The sequence below is a fragment of the Cavia porcellus genome, unplaced genomic scaffold, assembly GCF_034190915.1.
Source record: "Cavia porcellus strain 051 isolate PalLab524CR breed Dunkin Hartley unplaced genomic scaffold, mCavPor4.1 scaffold_1, whole genome shotgun sequence".
Classification (NCBI taxonomy): Eukaryota; Metazoa; Chordata; class Mammalia; order Rodentia; family Caviidae; genus Cavia; species Cavia porcellus.
This window is the reverse complement of record NW_026947484.1, coordinates 35,905,734-35,927,753: the sequence shown is the minus strand read 5'-3', so window position 1 is coordinate 35,927,753 and position 22,020 is coordinate 35,905,734.

Below are 22,020 nucleotides of genomic sequence, written 5' to 3'. Positions count from 1 at the left end.
CCTGGCACGTACCCGACTGTGCTTGTTGTCGGAGGAGCTCTGGGCCTCCGTGTTGCTGAGGACGGCTGTGGTGCCTTTCAGGACAGCCCCGGTCTTTGTTGTGAGTGTGACTTCTCAGCTCCAGCGCAGAAACCCTCATGCCACTAGCACAGCTCCTTCATCCTGCTGGCATAAACTGACCCTTGGGTCTTCCCGGCACAGATCCGTAAAAGAGACTGGGGTGAGTCTTTGTGGGCTCTGGACCTCCAGTTGAACTCGTGGGAGGCATTGTCCTGAGCTCTGGATTTTATCTGGACTCATGTGGGACATTGCTGTGGGGTTTAGGCTCTTGACTAAATAATCTATGTCTTTGGTGCTGTGCACAGATTTCCTGCATTTTCCTGTGTTAACTTCCAGTGGCTATTATAAAAATATTATAAATTCCATGTCCTGAACCTAGTTTTTCTCTGTGTACAACCCCTGACTACAATAGCTATATAGTGACTTCAAGACCAGCCTGAATTATAAAGAGATACCCTGTTCAAAAATAAATAAATAACAATAAATCAAGTAAATGATTTCTTTTTAAATGGAAACAAATGCTTCTCTAGATATGCTACATAAAAAAATGTATAGATGATATGAATAAAGTGTGTCTCACTAGCTTCATATTAGAGATAGTGTACTTTAGTTATCAGGCTGAAAAACTGGATAGTTCTCTACTGAACCTGAAAGTAATTTAGCCTTTCTATATCTAAATTGCTTAACCTATAATGACACCAACATTATTATACTAAATTTTCTGTAGGATATATAATATATATACATATATATATATATATATATATATATATATATACATGAGTAACATGAGATGTCCAGGCACAAAGAAAGTACACTACATTTGTTATGATTTGGATCTAAAATGTCCCTCAAAGTCCATCTAATGGGCTTTAGAAAGTGGTTGGATAATGAAGGCACTAGTATTACAGGATTAACCCACAAATGAGTCCATAGCTGAGTGGTCTATTAAGAGGTGAATCCTAGTTAGAAGCAGTAGCCTTTGAGGATGTGCCCTTGAGGATCACATTTCTTCTCTGGTTCCTTCCTCTGGCTCTTTCACACTTATTCTGTGCTTCTTGGATGCCATGAGGTGAGTAGCTTTCCTGTGCTACACTCTTCTGCCATGATGCTTCCCCCTCCTTACAAGCCTAAAAACAATGAGGTGAGGTGATCGTGGTGATCATGAAACCCCAAAACTGTGAACAAAAATAAACTTTTCCTCCTCCTTTAAATTGTTTTTCTTAAATATTCTGTTACAGAAAACAGACAGTTAACACAATATCAAATGCTGTCATTATCATACTTTGAATTGGTATTAAATTATAAGTTCCTAAAGAGAGGATCCCATGCCAGTATAATAAGCGTATTTTCCATCCCCTAAAGTTGCATCTGCTTTATGGCAGGCTTTGGAGCACAACACAGAATAAATTTTCAGAGATCAGCCGAAAGAAATGTAGCAGTGACCACTGCCCCTTGAATCCTCACTTGTTACCCTTATTGCTTATAATATAAAATGTTATAACCACAGCTGCTGTTATTTATAAGGTGGTCATAAAACCAGTGCTATGGTGACAAAATATGGAAGGCTTGTGCAGAAACTCCTACAAGATAGTAAAGTGTCCTAAGTGGTGATCTAAGTTAGAGGCAGCAATAGTAACATTTGCTTTTGTTCCACCTTCCTTACCTCTCTGATCTTCCTATAAAATAAAGAAATTAAGACAGGTGATCTTTTGCCATCCTTTTTACCTCTCACTTTCCATCACCACTGTCCCCGCTACAGACATGGGATTGACTGCATCTGTTGACTGCATCCTAAGAACCAGACTACCTACTGAACAGTCCAGGTCCAACTTAATCATACCAATAACCATATGTGTTACTCTTTCCCCAATGTGAAAAATTTGAAAAAATGCAAGTGATATTTGTAGCCCACCAACAAAAATGTTATGAATGTCCTTTTCCAAAGTGTTTATTGCTAATCAACAAACATGGCTAAGTATAGGACAATTTTTTTTTTGAACATGTCATGATACACTGTATGGTACTTTGTTCTTACATGAACAAACTCCATAAAAGAAAAACATTCATCAAAACATGCTTGTCAAGCTATAAGTAAAAAGCTTCAAGGTCAATTTCCTATTTTAAGTATCCTTTTAAAATAAATATATACCAACTTTATCTTAAAAAATACTTCTGTAATATTTGCCTTCATACTTCATGAGAATTTCCATATATAGTCAACAGCTTAATGTTTTTAAAATAAGTAACACTATATATCATTTGTTTTTTCTGAGGTTTTTGTTGTTTTTAAGTTTCTAGTTCACTTAGCAGCTGGACATCTAACACATATATCATTTTATTTTGAAAAACAAAAGTCTATTCTAGACACCACCCACTTGCCATTGTAATAGAGAGAATTACTGATTTTATATACTCTTCTCAACAAAGAAAGGATACACAATTGCCTCCCACAACTGTGATAGCAAGTTACAATTGGCACCTAGTGAAACAATACATAATTGCCATGCACTAAACTAACAGAAAGAAAGAGAGAGATTATAGGACAAGAGCCAAAGCCACAGACAGAAGAAACAACCTGCAGTCCTTAGTTTGAGCAGAAGGGGAAAAAGGCAATTTACGCTCAGAAGTACCATCTCAGGAGAAATCTTTTGTTGAAGGATGATGCACATTATGTATTTTATAAGATCCTTTTGCTCACTCTCCAGAAGAAATAAGAAAAGGTGAGTATAAAATCCAAAAGCAAAAGAGGTTAAGCCAGCTCACAGGCCCCAAGAGAACAAATTATGGTGATTTACTGGTGACAATTATAAATTATTTTCTGTACACTGAAGCTTTGGAAAGGAAGACATGAAATTGATGCTTCCTTTGGAGTTTAGTTTTTCCTAGAAAATCAGATTTATACCCATAGTCAGTTACCATATGTTAGTAGAGAATACACATTATAGATGATATAATAATATGGATGCTGGGTTGTAAGCTGTATCAAGATGCTATTGCAATGTGAAGATTTTCTAATGCTTTTCATCTTCACGTGTCTTAATTGTATTTTCATGTTTAATATCACATTTCAGCAGGCATGTAACTCCTTTGTCTAAATTTGTTATCAGTACTAGGGAAGCATAGGAGTAGGATGGATTTTTCTACTTTTGTTAATAGAAATTTATACAGATAAAAACCTGCCTGTAAGAAGACAGAGACTGGGGAAGACTGGAAGACATATTATGGCACTGCTGATTGATTGCTATGAGTATGGCCAAACAAGGCATATATATATATATATATATATATATATATATATATATATATATAATTTCTGTGCTTATTTCTATTTTTGAAAAACAATGAGAAAAATAAAAAAGCAATACTTCCAAATCCCTTGAATGCAAACCCCAGTCAAAGCATGACCAGAATGTGTATTAGTACTATGGAGCTGTGAAAAATTTAACCACATATATGCTCTCTCAGCAGTACAATCTATAAAAGACGCAGTCTGGGCAATCCACAGAAGTATGAGCTGTGCTCCAAAGGAGCGATATATTTGAAGTTACAATGCTGTGATGTTTGTGGCAAGGCTGGTGTATTGAAAAGTAGTAAAAACCCATGAACAGATAGTAATGTTTTTTTTTTTTTTCAAAGAAATCCCTATAATGCAAGAGACTGGTATAATACATCAAAATCTTAATACTCCAGTGACTGCCCCTATTGTCAACTGAGCAAGTATCTTTGACATATTTTATTTTGCCTTTGCTTCATGGGTGTAGGGGGGGGAAATACTCAAGATTTGCTCTTATTAAAAGTGAAGCTCCGTATATACCCAAGAAAAAGAAAACCAACCTCAAAACAAAAATAAGAGTACAAAGCATTTGATTTTTAACTCATTATTCTGCACTCTGATATTTCCTTTATCAGAAAGTCTTGGTGTCAGAATCCATAACAAAATACTCAGCAGCACATATATATGCAACTTGCCAAAGGAACTTCACAAGGGTTTGGCTGAAATAGCAATAACCCCTCCCACATTTATGGAGCATGTACTTTGTACTGAACATAATCCCAACATGTCTACATGTACATACTTCTCAGCTGACCCTCACAATAATTTCTTGAAATCAAACTTTTCTAAAATAGCAAACTAGCAAATTATGGAGCAGGTGCTGACTTAATTTTTGAGTTAAGTTCCAAAACTCATCAACCAATATACCTATGCTGATTTCCAAAAGAGAAAATGCAGATTTTAAGATTGTTCAACCCAGTGTGGGTTATGTGTTGCATTCCCCAACAAGGATATTTACATGGTTATTAAAAACTAAGTTGACAGGAAAATTCGAAGGTTAAGAGCATCACATCACTACCAGCTCTTCCATGATGATATAATGCTTCTCAGCTTTTACTGAAAATAAAAGGAACAGCAGCATAGGGAAACAATTTTATACATAGAAAATTATTAGTTAAGATGTAAATCATTAAGTCTTTGAAAGTCACTTAAATTTTTTTGCAATCATTTCCATCTATGTGAAGAGAGAATTTTAACCCTAAACAACTATTGACACATTCTTTAATTGGCCTATGTTGCACAATCTGTTTTTCTGCCTAGATGCTAAGGACTACTGTCCTTTTCTCCACTAGTGCAGCTTCTACACCTTAGGACCTTCTTGCTACTATTGTCTTCCTGTAGAGAATGAGGTTTCCATAAACTGATGGGCAACCTCATCTTCTCAAGGCTTCCTTTTTTGACTAATTAAAAACTACTGCTGTTAGGATTATAATTCCACAAATTCTGGGTTATTGGTTTAGGGAGGATTCTAAGAGTGGTAGCTTCAGAAGAAGCTTCCAAACAAGTCCAAATGTTCAGTCGGCGTCTAAAACTGTTCACACAGCCTTCTCAGATCAAGAGTTCAATTGAGTGTGTTATGAAGGAGACAAGAATAGTTTTCACTGAAGATAAAACTACTGTGTTGCTCATAGTCTTGTCTCAGAGATCCCTAAAACAAAGTATTCCAGTAAATTCTAAATATCAATCTACACACAAGTATCCTTCTATATAAAGAAACTAGAAATCCTGAGAGAAACTGCCCTTGGTGAAATAAAATGTAGAGCATCACTTGCCTCTGCTCCTCATCTCACATGGAGGAGAAAGAACATTCAACTCACCCTTCAGCAAAGGACAGAATACAGAAATTCAAATAGTTTTCTACAATTGGGTAGCAAGTGGTGGCCTTCGTCATGATTTGCTAAGTTGCTAGATCTATCACGAGTGTGGCATACAGGCAAAAGCAACCAAAGATGCAAGCAGGTGTGGCTAAGCTTTATGAGCATCTCTTTACTTAAAAGGAGGTTGTGGGGGTTCCCCATAGTTGAAGAGAAGCAAGAGTTCTCAAATTTGATAGCAGGATAACTTGCTATGGAAGTTATGTACTGTACAGCAAGGCTGAACTGATTCCCATCCCACCCTAGCCCCAAGGATCAGTAAGAGATAAGATCAGAACAAGGACTCTGGTCACAGAGAATGATTGACCAGTTTCCTGTCTGTGCATTGGTGCCCAGCAGGGAGAAAATAGCTGCAAAATATAATCTGTACTCTCAAGGAAGACAGGGTTATTCCAGGCCAAGAACAGCTCATGGGAAGTTTCTATAAAGATACATCACATTTGTGCATAGTTACTATCCAACCAAACATCTCCATATATGACAGTCTCCATTTCAATTTATGCTTTGAAATTTTCAGTTCTTTTCTTATTATTCATGTCTTAGGAGTTCTTTTTGATCTTTTAATTGAAAGCTACTTCAAATGACTCTCAGGTCATACTACATAAATAACATTCTGACATCTATTTTGATTAATCTGACGTGATCAGAAAGCACCTGCTGAATGCAACAGTTTACTACAAAGCAATGTTACTGTGTCATAATTTGGAATCCTACACATAATAAAACAATGTACTTATCTTTGAAGTTCTTGAGTTATTATATTCTTAAACTGTTAAAACTTCTGTGCCTAAATTAGGCATATCTGTGTTCAAAGATAAATTCTACATCAAACTAGTTGTGTGACTCGGGCCAGATGTTTACCCTAACCTTAGTTCTTCATTTGTACTCAGGAAGCTGCTCAGAATTTAATTAGAATATTGCTAACATTCTACATGACGAAGAAATCTAGCAATCTGGACAGTAGTAAACCATAAGTAAAATGAAGTGTGAATTGCTATTATTTCTGTCTTTAAGATAGTTATGCTCCCAACCAGGAGAAAACAGTGTTTTAAAAAAAATCTGTATGTACTATACTTGGGCATGGTACTTCAAGGCTGGCCTGAACTGTAGAGTGAGAACTTGCCTAAACAAAAACATAAAAAAATTAAACTAATAAAAGCTGTATGTGACAAATAATAAAAATAGAGAATACAAAATCTAAAATATTAAGGAAAAAATCATGGCTCCCTCAGTCTACTCACCTTATAAGTCATGTAAATTTGCAGTTCACTGTTGTCTCTATCTCCAATCTGTACACAGAGGAAAATATGAAGAGCGTTGTAAGATGAAACGCTGAACCCTACAAAGTGAGGAATGTGATGCTTGACACAGAGTAGAAATTCACTACAATGCCACTAGTTACGTATCAGAAAAGATCTTTCCCCAAAAGTATGAAGTATCTGGAGCTATGAAGTATCTGGATTAAAATGTAAATGTGAAGTCTTAATTATTTAAATGCTTGGTGAAAGTCAATTATACTTCCATTAAAATGCAAATATGCATTTGTGCTCCTGCGGAGGTACATTACTAAGAATGGGCTACACAGTGCAGTGGGAGGAACAGTGGGGTGCTTGTGGTCCAGTGATGCGAATGAGGTTAGACAATAGTAGTGGATGCTGTACTTGGTCAGTGCACTCTGGAAAAGAAGAAAACGTTTAAAAAGTAGTAGCTGCCAACAATATACTCAACCTGCCTGGAAAGAAAAAAATTTATTTGACAGGGGCTTGATAAGCAGAAAAGGGCTAGCCCTTCTACAAGGGAATTAGCATCTCTAGGAATGCCAGGGGGTATTGGCTGACTTGAAGAGATGACCGAGATGTCAGTCTGCTGCCACTCTGCAATCTGAAAAGTGAGCTGGAACCACAGCCAAGTCTCAGTTTCTCTAAGAAAAAAGCAGCTTGTACGTGATACGCCATATGCATTGTTTTTAGGGCTATGACAGTAATACCACAGTGTGAGGCTTAAAAAGACAGATACTTATTTTCTCGTAGTTCTAAAACTAAGGTTCAAAACTAAGGTCCTAATAGTTCCTGAGGCCAAAAGAGCACCATTGGAGTATTATAGGCAGTTAAATTAGATAGGAATTAATAGGCAGTCAGACAGAGATGGACCCTCAAGAAAGTCAGTGCAAAAGACAGAATACAACAAAACTGTGGCTGAAGATGCATCTGTTGAAGGCCAGGACTCAAGATAGAGATGCGATGGCCAGACTTACATGTCTCCCTAAGGGATAAGCAGTAAGTTGGAAATATACCATAATTAGCATCCCTGGTCCAGGAGGTCCAGCTAAGCATCAGTCACCCACATAGGTGATCTGAGCTTCGGACCCATCCCTTCCCAATAATGCTTTTGTTCTTTCCATGTACCCATGTTATGTGACTTGCTTTTCTAATTGACCAATATTAGTTAAGCAGTTCTACTTGTAATCCTATAGGTAGATTATAGTTTGACCTACATGGTACATGCATTGTGACTTTGCTGTGTAAATTACCCTGACAAAAGGCCTCAGTGGCAACCCACTTTTAGGATTTGCCTGACTCTCAGGATGTATGTATTTCCTATTCTTAACTTCCATTGTCCTTTGGAATTTGTTCCTCAGTTTCAGGGGACATGAACTCGGCACATCTGACACCTATCAGGTCTACATGTTTCTCCTCTAGCTGCAGGACCATATCAGTGCTGCAACCTGCAGGGAGAAACACCTCCATGCCTCTCATGGCTGTGGAGGGTGTTGGCTGCCCTTGTTGCTCTCACATCCTGGCCGTATCACTCAAACCCTACCTTTTCCTCATGCTGCATCTCTTCCATTTCTATAAAGACCCTTGTTACTGGATTTAGAATCCCACCTGGCTAAGCCAGGAGAGTATCTCAAAATCCTTTACTTGATTATGCCTTCAAAGACACTTTTTCCAAATAAGATAATGCTAAAAATTAACATGCAAATGTATCCTTTTGTGGGGGAGGAGGAACTCAAACTACCACAGTCCAAAAATTCACCTCTGCTTCATGTATAAAACACATTATCCCATCGCAAGATCACCCAAAATGTCAGTCTATTATACTATCTCCTGTAAACACAAAAATCTCATCAGATTTTGCTGAGTGGCAAAAAAATCATACATTTCATCATCTAAATTAGGTATGGCTGAAACTTTAGGTTGATTTATCCTGGAGAAAAATTCCACTCCATCTATGGATTATGAAACTAATGAATAATGTACCTGCCTTCTAGACACAATGGTGATGTAGTAGATATTAAAAGGAATAAAGGGGTCACCTATCTCAAGAAGGGTTAAAGTGCATTGAGATATTCCATTAGGTTTCAAGGCTGTGTTACTAGTGAATCCCCAATAAGGACATGCTTTATAATTTGGATAGGCTATAAGCTTCTAAAATCCTTGACTGTTATTTTCTTTTGCCTTAATAGTTCTTCCCTTAATCTCTTTCCTCTTTTATTTACTAGTCAAAAGAAAGACACAAGACCAAATTTGAACACTTTGCTTAGAAAATCTTCATGTCTAAATATCTAAGTCTGTTGCTTACAAATTCTATTTTCTGAACAACTGCAAAATTGCAATTTCTTCCACTTACACAGCTGGGATAATGTATTTTCTAGTTTAAAATCATTTGCTCCCTAATTCCCTCTGTGCCTTTATCAGAAACAATTCCATCCATGGCGTTGTGTATATTTTCTAAAATGATAGACACTTTTCACATTGTGTTCCTCACTTCTTTCTGAGCATCATCAGATTCAGGACTTTTCTACCACAGGCCTCAAAGTCCTCCACACTTCCATCCATCATCTAACTGTAAAACCACTTCTACCTTTTTAAACACGTTATAGCAGCAAGTGACATTCTTATAGCAAAGTCTGTATAATTTCCTTTAGCTGCCACAACAAATGATCACCAATAGGATTTGTAAAATGTAGTTTTATTCTCCTAACAGTTCCTGAGGCCAAAAATCCAAAGTCAAAGTATAGGCAAAAGCACACACTTGCTGGTGGCTCTAAAGGAGTCCTTTCTTGCCTCCCCCAGTCTATGGTAGATGTCCACATTCTTTGAGCTATGGTCACTACATCTGTCTTCCCATTGCCTTTGTTCCCCTTCTCTCAGATTTCCTTCTGTATATCCACTGTCAGGATGTTTAAATTCACATACTTGCAAGCTACTGTATAGTACAACTGTGAAAATCACAATCCTAGAGAAAAAAATGGTATATGTGTATGGGGAGGGGAGTGCAAATAAAAAGAAACAAGAGCAAACATCCTTTTAAAACCATCCAAGGATCAGCGCTTAGATACCTGAGCATCAAGATAGAACCCCGTGCTTTGTCTGTCTCATCTTCATTTGGTTACCACTAGTCCCACTGATTAGCAAGACATTCAGGTGTACACTTCAGCCAATTGATGCCTTAGCAAAAAAAGGAGAGCCAGAGGACCACAAAATAGTGAGTCAGAGACCTGAAGAAAGTCCTTTAACTTGGGGAACTGTGTTTATGAGACAAGTTCTTCCTAGTCACATGCCCTACGACAGTCCCAAATTACAAACAAAAAGTTATTGGAGATTAAAAAAAAAAAAAGAAAAACCATAGTGAACCCCTTGAATTGAGGTTGACAGGTTTCCCTCCTTACATCATAACCATCTGCAGTGCCAAGAGCAACTGCAGGATCCTCTCTGTGTGAGTATTTATGTATTTTTTTATTAGTACACATCTGTAGTACATGATGATTATCAGGGGGGTTGGTGCAGGTACATCGCACATCTTAATTCTTTGTACAAAATCCTCTCATGAAAGGTCTAACAGAACTGTGCCCACCATATGCTACCTGCCCAAGGACATGCTCACCTGCTGACAGACTGCTCTCTCCTCAGGTTTCCCGGCTCTACTACCCTGCTCCCTGCATTCCTAAAATCAGACTGATGTGACTGATACACTACATCCCATGCTTATCTAACTAATGATCTGGTGTGGGTTTTTTTTTTTATTGGAAATTGGAAACTATGAAATCGAAGCAGGAAAACAAATAAACTCTAGGAATTAATAAGAAAAATTAATGCTTGAATGACCTTGACTCTCATAAATAAATGTCTTTTTAAATAAAAGAAATAGTTGTCTTTTAGGTCACTGGAATTTCAGTTTAGCATGAATTTTATGGGCAATTTGTAAAGGTACTAAAATAGAATTTACCAAGAAAGCAAAAGAACACAAACTCATTTAAGGTAACACAGTCATCTCCCTTAGTATGTAAAGTAAGAACATCAAAAGGCAACTCCACAGAAAGATGTAAGAGGAAGGACATGTCTTTCGAAGGCTAAATTAAGATAAGTTTCAAAAGTGCTCTTAACACCTAGCTAAAGAAAATTGCATTTCTTTCTACTGTATTTACTAAAGTTCCTGTGCTTCTTGCCTTTAATGACCAACCTCTTTGACCATGCTCTGCTGAAATCTCATAAAGATGAACTTCAATTATAAGCACAGCACAGCGCCAAGGTTGCATAAGCTTACTGCAAACAGCTGCCCATGGTACAATACTAGATGAGAGAAGCATGTCTCTTATTTTAGTTCTCTTTTTGGACTGTCCTTGATTTAACTGGCCAAAGAGTAATATTTGCTTTAACACTCTGTTTTTCTTCATCCACATATTTTTTTTTTCATTGCACATGGAAAGATAAAAAGAGTTGAGACTTCTGGTCCAGCTGAATCACCCTGATCACATCAAGTGACCTTGACTACCTGGCTCCTGCTAGCCAGTACAAACAATGGGGACTTCTTCGCATGGAGGCAGTCCCTCAAGAGCCTGAGACAAGCATTTGGGTGTCCTGGTGAGTCTTTTATCAGCTGAACATTTTCAAGGACCACATGTGCAAGGTTAAAGTAGATGTTATTACAGAATTAGAATCAGATCTCAAAAGGTATTTGAGTGCAGAGCCAAAGACTTTACTAAAGTCCCTGTACTAAAAAACAAACAAACCAAAAGAACTAAACCAATAAATATACTTAGATTGTCAAATACTCACTATTAGTTTAAATCTTTTGGATTATTTCAAATGTCTGCCATCATTTTTTGTCTATTCTTGACCTTGTATTTCAAACACTTCTCCCTTATTGTCATCTAATCTCCCCTGCCATTAGCCCTAGAATACAGCAAATCTCTACCAATCATTTACATTAATTTCTTTACACTGTTCATTTTAACCATTCAAGAAAAATTGAAAGCACAGAGGCATCACCAATGGAAGACTAATGATAAATATATAATTGATAGTAAACCCTTAATGACACTTAGAAATCTATTCGAAATTTCATTCATCAGTAGTTATCTCTGCCAGATTTCTTCCCCATCTGTAGCAAACAAACTTTCAATGTCAACCTGTCTCTCATGTCAGCCCAAGTTCCCTCCAGAGCTGCTTCTAGTGAACTCCACCTTAGACATCCAAAAATACAGACAAGTTGTTTTCAAAAAGTGTTCCTTTAATACAGAAGAAAAATTATAAGAAACCAATCAGTTTCTCCAGATATACTTATTAGCAGAATGTTCATTAGCACATTCCCACAATCTTGAACTACCAGTGGTATATGCATGCAGTCCTATCGCAGGCTTGTATTAGCCAATGCAACTGTCCCATGCTGCCCAGGGGGACAGTTGTGCATGAACCAATGGTGGCTCAGGACCTCCAGCCAGCCAGACATACAAATCACAGGTCTGCTGTGATCGTGTTAAATTGATGCCCTGACTATTGTCTTCTAAGACAGAGCTGCTTCATTTCAGTCAAAAGATAATGAAAAATGAAAGATAGAACTTAGAAGAGAAATGAAAGTATATTTTTAATATTTAAGGTAACAGTTTTATTGCACTAAAACTTGCACACCCCACAATTTACAAACTTAAAAGATTCAATAGATTTTAGCACATTGACAGAGTTGTACAACAGTGACCATAGTCAACGATAGATAATATTTTTATCCCAAAACAAAACATCCTACCTAAACTATCATCTAATGACTATCCTCTCTGATCTACTTTGATAATTTTGTTGGGTTACTGTAAAGCCTAGCATTACTTTTAGCTGAAATCTAGAATTTTGAAGTGAAGAGAGTTGAAGAAATATGCATTATTTTTTAATGATGGAACAAAATATGAAAAACACACCTGAAATTGGCTCCTTACTGTACTTCTTTCTTATAATAAACATTAGTTATTCATATAGCATTTTTACTAAAGAGTGTGACTAGCCTACGGATAGAAATCAGAAAATGTGGTCTTTACAATTATGTGAAGATTAATTATGATAACCTCAATAACAACTTTACCTGACCTACCCAGGAAACATGGCCAAATATTCATAATTCTGAATTTTTCTTGGTGATGAGACTTTAAAGTGATAGTTAACCTTTCTCTCCAATGCAATCTCGCACTAACTACATTACTCCAATTCTAAGGTAGATTTTAGTAGCCCAGAAGAACATACACTTCTAACTCATATTTAAGCATGGGACTGACTATTTTATTTCACTTGTGAGCAACAAATAAGTTGGATCTCTGACTTCCAGGACACACATTTATGCTTGGAGAATCAACTGACAATTAATTATAAGGTGTGATCAACTCACACTTTGTGGGGCTAAAATTAATATCTAACTTTTTTTCTGAGCTCTGGAAAATTTCTGAGGCAAATGGCTAAGATTTATTTTTCCCCTCTAGTAGAATTCATAGTCCACTTCCAACTTTCTTCTGTGCCTACTCAGGAAAGCATCTTTTTTGGCCAAAGTCACAAATTGTTTGTACAAAGACTAACATATATTTCAGAGCCGCTCCAGGAAAAACAATGACACTATAATCCATTTAATTCTCTCAGGGCCACTAGCCCAAGATTCCACATACCTTCTTAATTAATGTGTTTACCTCTTTTACTTGTTTTCTGGATAAAATACAAATGTTCTACAAAAAATTGAAATGTGAATCTGCAATATATAATCTAAAGAGTTATTGGATTCCAAGTATTTAACTAATGTCTTCGAATGTGTTAATGAATGTATGTAAAAAGAAAATGCAAGTTTAATTTAATTACATTTAGATTATACAAGAGTCTCTAAATGAATATTCAACACTTAACACACAATACAAAGCTAAATAAATTACTATAATATAGAGAAATGTTACAACAATATATATTGCCGGCAAGGCATATATTGAAGATATACTAAAAACAAGATATATTTTGACTCAGACCCACAGTTTACTATCTATGACTTAATAGAGCAATTTTAAATACATTACCATATCAACAAAAAGAGGAATTAGAATATAAGATCTCTTGCCCCCAAAACCCACATCTTTCCTAAAGAAGACACTAGTTGATGCTTTCCCAGCAGTGGACATTTAATCTACCTTTGAAGATAATTATTTACTTCATCAAATAGAAGGTTGAACTCAAAGTGGAAAAATAGGAGAGGAATTTGATGAAAATAATCAGTGTCTTTTCTTCCAAGTTCAGGCAAGGGTCTAACGTAAGACAGTGCCTCGTGGCTCATCTTCAGAAGCATGAAGAAATGACCAGAGGTGGCAGAGTCAGCCTCTCCACCTCACATGGCTTCCTGGGAATACAGTGCTGAGCTACAGCAAGGTTAAAGCACCTTAATCTCAGATGAAATTTGAATATCCAGCCTCTTTTAGGGTAATGATAGATCTATCCACGACAAGATTCACTCTAAATGATTGACAAAGGTAAATATGAAGGGCATATGAAGAAAATGCCAGTCCACGTAGAAAGTACTTATTTTCATCTCAATTATTGAAAATTTCAGAGTAGTTCATATAACCACAAATCTCCAGTGATTATGAGAAATAACATCTCTTAAAATGTAATAATTTAAGGTCAACTTTTCCTTTCCAGTTTACCTGAATCATTGTTAATAACCCAGATTTATTTTTCACCAATGTTTGCATTTGATTGTAGAAGCTGTATGGTACTGAGAAAGGACTAATCATGAATGTTAGAATTATTTTTAAATTTAGAATTATTCTTAGATTTTCACAGGAAAGTGCATCGTTAACATTTTTTCATACTTTTATAGGCCACTTTCATAATGCCTCATGTACACCCTATCCAAAAATGAGCATTTAATGGAATCTGTCAAAAATTCATTCCTTAGATTGGAGTTTTAAACACCATCATAACTGCAACTATGCCACCATGTGGCAAAAAGCACAATTTCTTAAAACCCGACATTCTCTATAATATAACCTGATGGTCATACTATATATTAAGAAAATTCACAAGTTAGAGGCCAGATTTAATGGGTGAGATTCTGTTATTTATAAGAGGCTTTAGCACATTTATGACTCCTTATTTAATTCACAATTTTTCTCCAGATTTATCTGCAGTGTAGCTCACTCGATATTTATTGAATTTCTCATTCTGCCAGTCATGGTAACCTGGCTCAAGAAACATGAGACAAATTGTCTCTGCCTTATTGGGCTTAGAGTGTCACAACTTTTACATCAAACTTGTTGATTTATAGCTTTAATTAAATTATAATAGAAAAGCAATTTCATCTTAGTTATGCAACCCAGGCCTGCAAATGATTAAAGTATTCAAAAGCATCTTTGTGCTTTTTTCAGACACTCATATGTAACAAAGAACAAAGAATTGTGATCTTCATCCTCTTGGACAATTGCATACCAGTATATTTGTCAATACGAATAAAGCACTGTGTACTTCTGTATCACTATTAGGCAATTAAAGACTCACTGAATAATGCACTTTTTTAAATGGCCTGAGCCCACCTAAATGACATTTCCAAGTGGTATTGATTTCAGGAGAGTAGCCAAAATGGGTCATTTTAGCAAAGAAAATTCTGCTACAAGTGGCTCTCACTGAATATGTACCTATTATCCTGCGTATCCAAATAACCAATTTTAAGCACTCGATGAATCTTTTTCATTAAAGTAATTTAAAACTCTGCTATTATTAGAATACCATTATAGGAAACTCCAAATGCTGCCATCAATCATCTGAAGTTCAGCAAAATGGTAGAAACAAAATAGAACCAAAGAATACAGTGAAATACATTCACCTTAAATTTCACAATCTTGAGGCTAATGGATAGAAAGAACACTCCTTACCAACTATTTCATGAAATCTTAGTACAGGTTATTTATTTTTAGATTAACTCCCCACCAACAAAATGGTTAGGAGAGAAGTCAAAAGTTTTTTCCTGAGCACAACAAAATTAAATGTCATCCATAAGCACATAGACACTACAACAAGAAACATATGCTCTATTTCCTTAAATACCTCAGAAAAACTGCTTTCTCACAAGACCCTCCTTATAGACTGCATATTTCATAAGATTGGAAATGAATGGTAAGAGAAGAAGAAATCCCTACACAATGAGAGCTTTCAAAAAATCTATATGCAAAGTAAATCACACAAAACAACAAAAATTTACACCATTCTTTGTAATATGATATACATTATGTGATATATGTATATGTATCCATATATGTTTATATGTGCCTAATGATGATCAGTCTGCTTTTTGTGTGTTATTATTATACTAGATCTTGTAGTTATCCGGGATTAATCTCAGGAACCCAGCTTTGACATCTGCTTCTTTACCAAGATTTAATCTGTTCTGGGTTATTTTTCTTCACCCTGGAATTACTTGAAAAGTAGTCAAGAGCATAAGCTGTGAAGTTTACCCAAGTTCAAATCCTGTCCCCACTGCTTTGGCCTATTTTACTTGGGTAACTAACCACGTAACTGTGTTTCCTTACTTATAAAATAAGGGCAAGAGTATTCACTTTGCAGATTTGTGAGGAATCTGAGAGAAGTACTTGGAATAGTGCCTGCCACGTAATAAAATCTGTAAAACCAGTGGCTCTCACAACTAACCTTTAGGCTTCATTCCCTTTTCTTGACCACTCCACCACTGCCAATCCTTCCTTCTTCTCCTCATACCTGTAACTGCCAGTATCCGGTCTACGCAAAGCCCTATGTCTTCTCTTCCCATTGCATTCTGTGTAGGGCACTGGTGCCCAGTAATTCTAAGTTACTACATTCTATCCCTTGGCTTGAAACTCAATGACATCTCCAGCTATTCCTCATTAAGAAGAAGCCATCACCTTACCAGAATCAGCGAAATCTAAATTAGCCTTTTATACAGTAATTCTAAAATGAAGGAAAAGGTAGAAGATGTCAAAGAGAATCTCCAAACAACTTATCAGATTATATAAGCCACCATTTCCTCCTGGGACAGCACTTTGTGTTCAATGTACAATTTTAAATTCATATTTCATTGTGTCAGATTTTTCCTTATGTATGTGCCTTATCTCCTCTCAAAGTCCAAACTCTAGTAGCTAAAGCTTCTGTCTTTCGTAAATCATTCTGTAACCATAGTTCCCCTACAAACAAACTACATTGTGTTGCAGACATAGCAGTGAGGTATACAGTAATGCTAATTGTCTTAGTTACTTTTACTCATTGCTGAGACAAAATACCTGATGCCCAAAGTTGGGAAAGGAAAGGTTTTATTTCTTATAGTTTTTGGAGGTTTCAGTGCATACTCAGTTGGCTCCAAGGCAGGCTGGCATGGCAGGGCTGCAGTTCATGGCGGCTGCAAACAGCAAGACAGAAACCGGCAAAACCAGCAAGACACACCTTCTTCCTGCCATTACATTACATCCTGGCTCCACCCCTATGCCTGTAGCATTGACACCATCAATCCAAGCACTAGACAGTGAACCAATTACAAATGCATAATGCAAATGCATGAGGCCTGGGGGCCACCAACACAAACCATAACACTAATAAACATCAGAGGCAAGTATAAGGCCCACGTTTTTGACGATGTATGAACAGTACTTTTTCCAATATATTTCTTCTCCTGCTCCCTCATTCCTATGGAGAATTGCAAAACTGCTTAAGAGTGTTTCTAGAATTCATTTTTTGAAAACCTTAAATCTACAGATGCAAGAATTGTGATAAAGATAAATGTGAAATGTAGAACTATGTTTTGCACTCAGCACACATAAGACACATTGCTCAGCATTGCCTGGATTGAAGAATAAACATCCCTAAAACCCTTGGGAGAAAGGAGGAGGACAGAACATGCGGCAGAGGCTGAGTGGTCTACAAAAGGAGCTTTTTGCTTGAAGCCAAGTGAGCTTCAATACACAACTCAAGAAAGGAAGTGAGAGATCCCAGGGCAGGTGGAACCATGGACATGCTCAGTGCCCTGTGCCCCAGTAGCCACCCAGAAGTTGCGGACAGTGACTCAACACCAAGGAGGGAGTAATCAGAGTAACAGCGCATGGGTAGAGTGGGGACTTCTGTGATCGAGAAGCGACTTCCCACACTATAGTGCTGCTAACTCCCTTTAGCACACTGGTACAATCAATAAGGAAGGAGTGAAAAGTCCAGATAAGAGATGAGAAAGGAAGCTGTAAATAAATTTCATGCATTTTTAGGAAAAGCTGATTTCTTAAATTCACCCTGTTCTGTAAGATACATAACTGTGTCTGCCCAACATACTCTACTATTACCACCTGTAATGGCATCGTCTAATTATCAAGCAGGTTACAAACATTATCTCACTTGATTCTCAAGGAAGACTATGAAGAAATTGTGTTTTGCCATTTTATAAATGAGGAAACAGACTCAAGGAATTAGCAGAGGCATTGTTATTTATAAATAGCGATGCTGGAACCAACATCTTATGCTTCCTCGCCTTCCTCACCTCACAACCTAAGCTCTTCACCACCACCTCTTCCTACCTCAGCTGCCACTGTCAGTCATTTCATAAACACGAAAGACTTCTCTACTGTTCACCAGAACACACGCTAGTCACCCAACTGTACTTGATATGTTTCTTTTGCATAGGTTCATGAGTGCTTTTAGGTGGCTGGAAGATTTTCTCATATATAAACAGACAAAATTAAAATTAAATATTCAAAGTATTTTAAGTAAGTAGTTGGTTTAAAGTGACTCCTTAAGTTGATATAGTATTAAAATGATATTTACAAAAATTGTAAGGCAATTCTTTAAAATAAAAAAGCCCTTTTGTGTAGAAGTGTACACTAATAAACCATGACTTAAACCTTATAAAAATAGTATGGGGTGAGTATTATTACCCAGAGTTTGCATAATTCAACAATCAGAAGCACAAAAGAAGCGCCATTCTTGTGCTATTTTTGAGCAAACTTTTATAATAGCTGTGATTAATGTAAGTGGCAAGCATCTACATAACAAATACTTTAATGTTATTAATGGAAAAGTGTACAAAACATGTATTCTTTCCCATAAAGCATATTTTTAAACCAACATTTCAAAAGCATAATTTAAAACAAACACAGGGCATTTTTGGACATTTTTTTGAAGTTTAAAAAGTATTTACAAAAACTTGAGTTAACGAGCTTTGTTTTGCATCCTCATTATTTTCATATTCTTTATTGACATAGTAACCATGTAACTTCTTACCATAGGCCAAAAAGGCCACAGAGTGTCATTTCAACAAATGAGAGTTCTTGTCCTATATGTGTCGGCCAGTCATGAGGAGGTTTTAGAATCAGTTGATAGTAAAAGGAAGTATGATAATTTATATCATATCCCATTCAGGGCCTGCCTGCAGAATTCACTGAGAAGACATTCTTTGAATTGAATTTTATATCAATTGAATAAAAATACCTATTCCCTCCAGGGAACCTTTACAGAAGCTAATCAATGACTCACTCCTCCTTCAAGAGCTAAGAATCATCTATAACATCCTCAACAAGTTTTCATCCATTCTTTCTCTAAGTAGTTACCAGTGATGGGGCAACCATGAGCTACGCAGCTTCAAAAGTTACAGTTTTTCTTCATGCTGTAAAACATCACCTGCCTGTGGGTTCCCAGTCCAGCAAGCACCGTAGAAAGCAGGGAGCTAGCAGTCCTGCATCCACCGCAGGTCTGCAGAGCAGGCATTCAGTGAGTATTCAGGGAACAAAAGAACCAGTAAGCAGGATTGGCTTTGTCCTCTAGAGCCAGGCTGAATAATCTTGTTTTTCTACACAACAACCCTTTAAGTAATATAAAAGAAAGTCATAGATTTTCACCCTGTCCTTCAGATCTGGTCAGATATTATTAGGGAATGAATCTCAACACTGAAATTTTCTTGTGTATTCTTCCTCCCTCCCAGCTTTTGTGTTAAAATCCAGTCAATGGACTGTAGGCAAAAAATTCAGTGAAGAAATATGTTTAAATGTTTTTGCATTAATTTCATTGGTAAATTTTAAATATACATAATAAGTACATTCATCTCAAGAGAATTATACCTGCACATACTATATCTTGTTTCTTTTTTCCCCAATCCCCTCTCCTCCCTTCAACCCCACTTCCCCTCCCTATTTACAAAACCTTTGTCTCCATTTTTTCTATCTATTCTTTTTTGTGTCCTTTTCCCTTCCTTCCTTTCCCCTTCCCATCTCCCTTGTTCCTTCCCATTTGAGCATTTACTTCCTATTTTAAAATATCGATTATACATTTTGGTCCTTATTTACACTGTTGGCTTCTGTTTAGAGAAAACAACGTGACATTTAAACATGTGCCGAATTTATTTTACTTAAAAGTATGGTCTCTAGGTTCATCCATTAACATAAAACTATCTCAAATTTATTCTTCTTTGTGGAGTAGTACTCTATTTATTTTAAAAAAAGACCACATCTTCTTTACCTATTCATCCACTGATGAGCATTTGGGCTGTTTCTAAGATTTACCTATTACAAATTGTGCTGCTATAAACATGAGTATTCATATATTGCTGTAGTGTGAAGCTTTAAATTTTTTCAGGAAGATACCAAGAAGGGGAATAGAAGGATCAAAAATTCTACAGTGGAGGCTGGGGATTTAGCTCAGTGGCATAAGCACCTGCCTGAAAAGCCTGAGGTTGTGAGTTGAATCCCTGGCACCCCCCAAAAAATTCTACAGTAAAGTATTATACCTGTCTTCAACTTATTCTACATACTAATATAAATTATTAATTCGTATTTTATATATTAGTATATTATAACTAAGCAAAAAGTATATCTTATATATGAAAATATAAGCCAAAATAAAGTTATATAAATCTGTTGCTTATTATATGTAATACTGTCATATAGATGAATATATAACTATTAATCCTATAAGTAGAATACAAATATCAATTATTTGAGCTGAAAATAAAAAATGTAAATGACTAAAAGTTAGATTCCATATAATTACAGTAATATCAAACTATACTCAACTAGAAGTGAATGTATCAAACCAGATCATTTTCAAACTAAAATGAATCTTGGAATTATTGAGATACTGATTTTATAGATAATAATGGGTTCATGAAGGCTTAACAAGAGTAAAGACTTGAAGTACCTCGTAAAAGATCTGGAACTTAACTCAGTGTCCTCACCATCTGACCATAAGTATACTTACTCTGATATAAATACTTATTGAAACCCAAATGTATTTGTATAATAAAACTGGTAAGTTGAAAATACAGTGTATGAGATAACTATTTGCAAAAGGAATGATTGACCAAAGTATTAAGTTACTTAATACCAAAATCATGGGAAACAGCAAATGGTGTAATGTGGCATTTTCAGCATTCATCTCTAAAAAGTCACATTTGTCTTACCAGACTGAGATGAAGTACTTTACACAATCTCAATGCAGGAACAGAAGAATTTCTCTCCTACAGATGATAACATAAGAACAGTGATAACAGCAAAGGAGATATTTTGTGAACATCTATTACAAGAAAATTTGCAGTAGCAGTACATTAATCAATACCACTTGAATATGGTGAGAAAATAATGACACTTTATTTCACCAATTAACATTTGACTCCAACCACATAGAGTCTCACTGTTAAATAAACTTGGGACACTGCACAGCTTATGTATTTCCTTGCATGTGAAGTGAACTGTTTAAAGTTAATACATTTGCAAGAAAAAAATATTTACATTTGCCTTTGCTTGTTATAAGCAGTTCCATAGCACTCACATTCAGCAATCAAAAGAAGAACAAAATACAGACAACTTCAACCACTCTCAACACAATGAATCTTCGTGTTTATTTATAAAAGTGAAGAGAGGAAGTTGTCCCGAGCTGTGTAATTTTATAGTTTGGAGTGCAACAAAGCGGCAAAGCTCAGGCACCTGTGCACCTATGAACTTGATTTCTGTAATGTCTAGAGACATCTATGTATTATGCAGGTGTGTGTAGTGGTCCAGGCACAGGACACATTGAGAGAAAAGACTGCCCAGCAGAAGTTGCAGGGACACTTGCGATTGAAGAACTGCTCAACCAAGCACTTCAGTAGTGAGGGCAATCAAGTTCCACATCCCCTTGTCAGTGGATAAATTGCCCCTTCAAACCTTTGACTCTTGGGTCTTTTGGATTTTTGGACTGTTTTTCACCCAATGTGCAAGTTACCTAGGCAGGAATCAGAATAAGCTTCTATTTCTGGACTGCTGGTACCACTAGCCTGAACCACTCTGAGAAGCAGGGCAGTAAGCAGCAACAGGAGTTGATCAGAGGAACAGAGGCTGCATAGACATAGCATAACGTGTTGGTAAAACTGAAATCTCCAGGAACCGGAGATTGAGCCCCAAGTTTTCTATTATTGCTCCTTCAGAGAATACTTCTAAATATGTCAGCTTGTCTAAGAAGTGCCTTATCATCACTGATG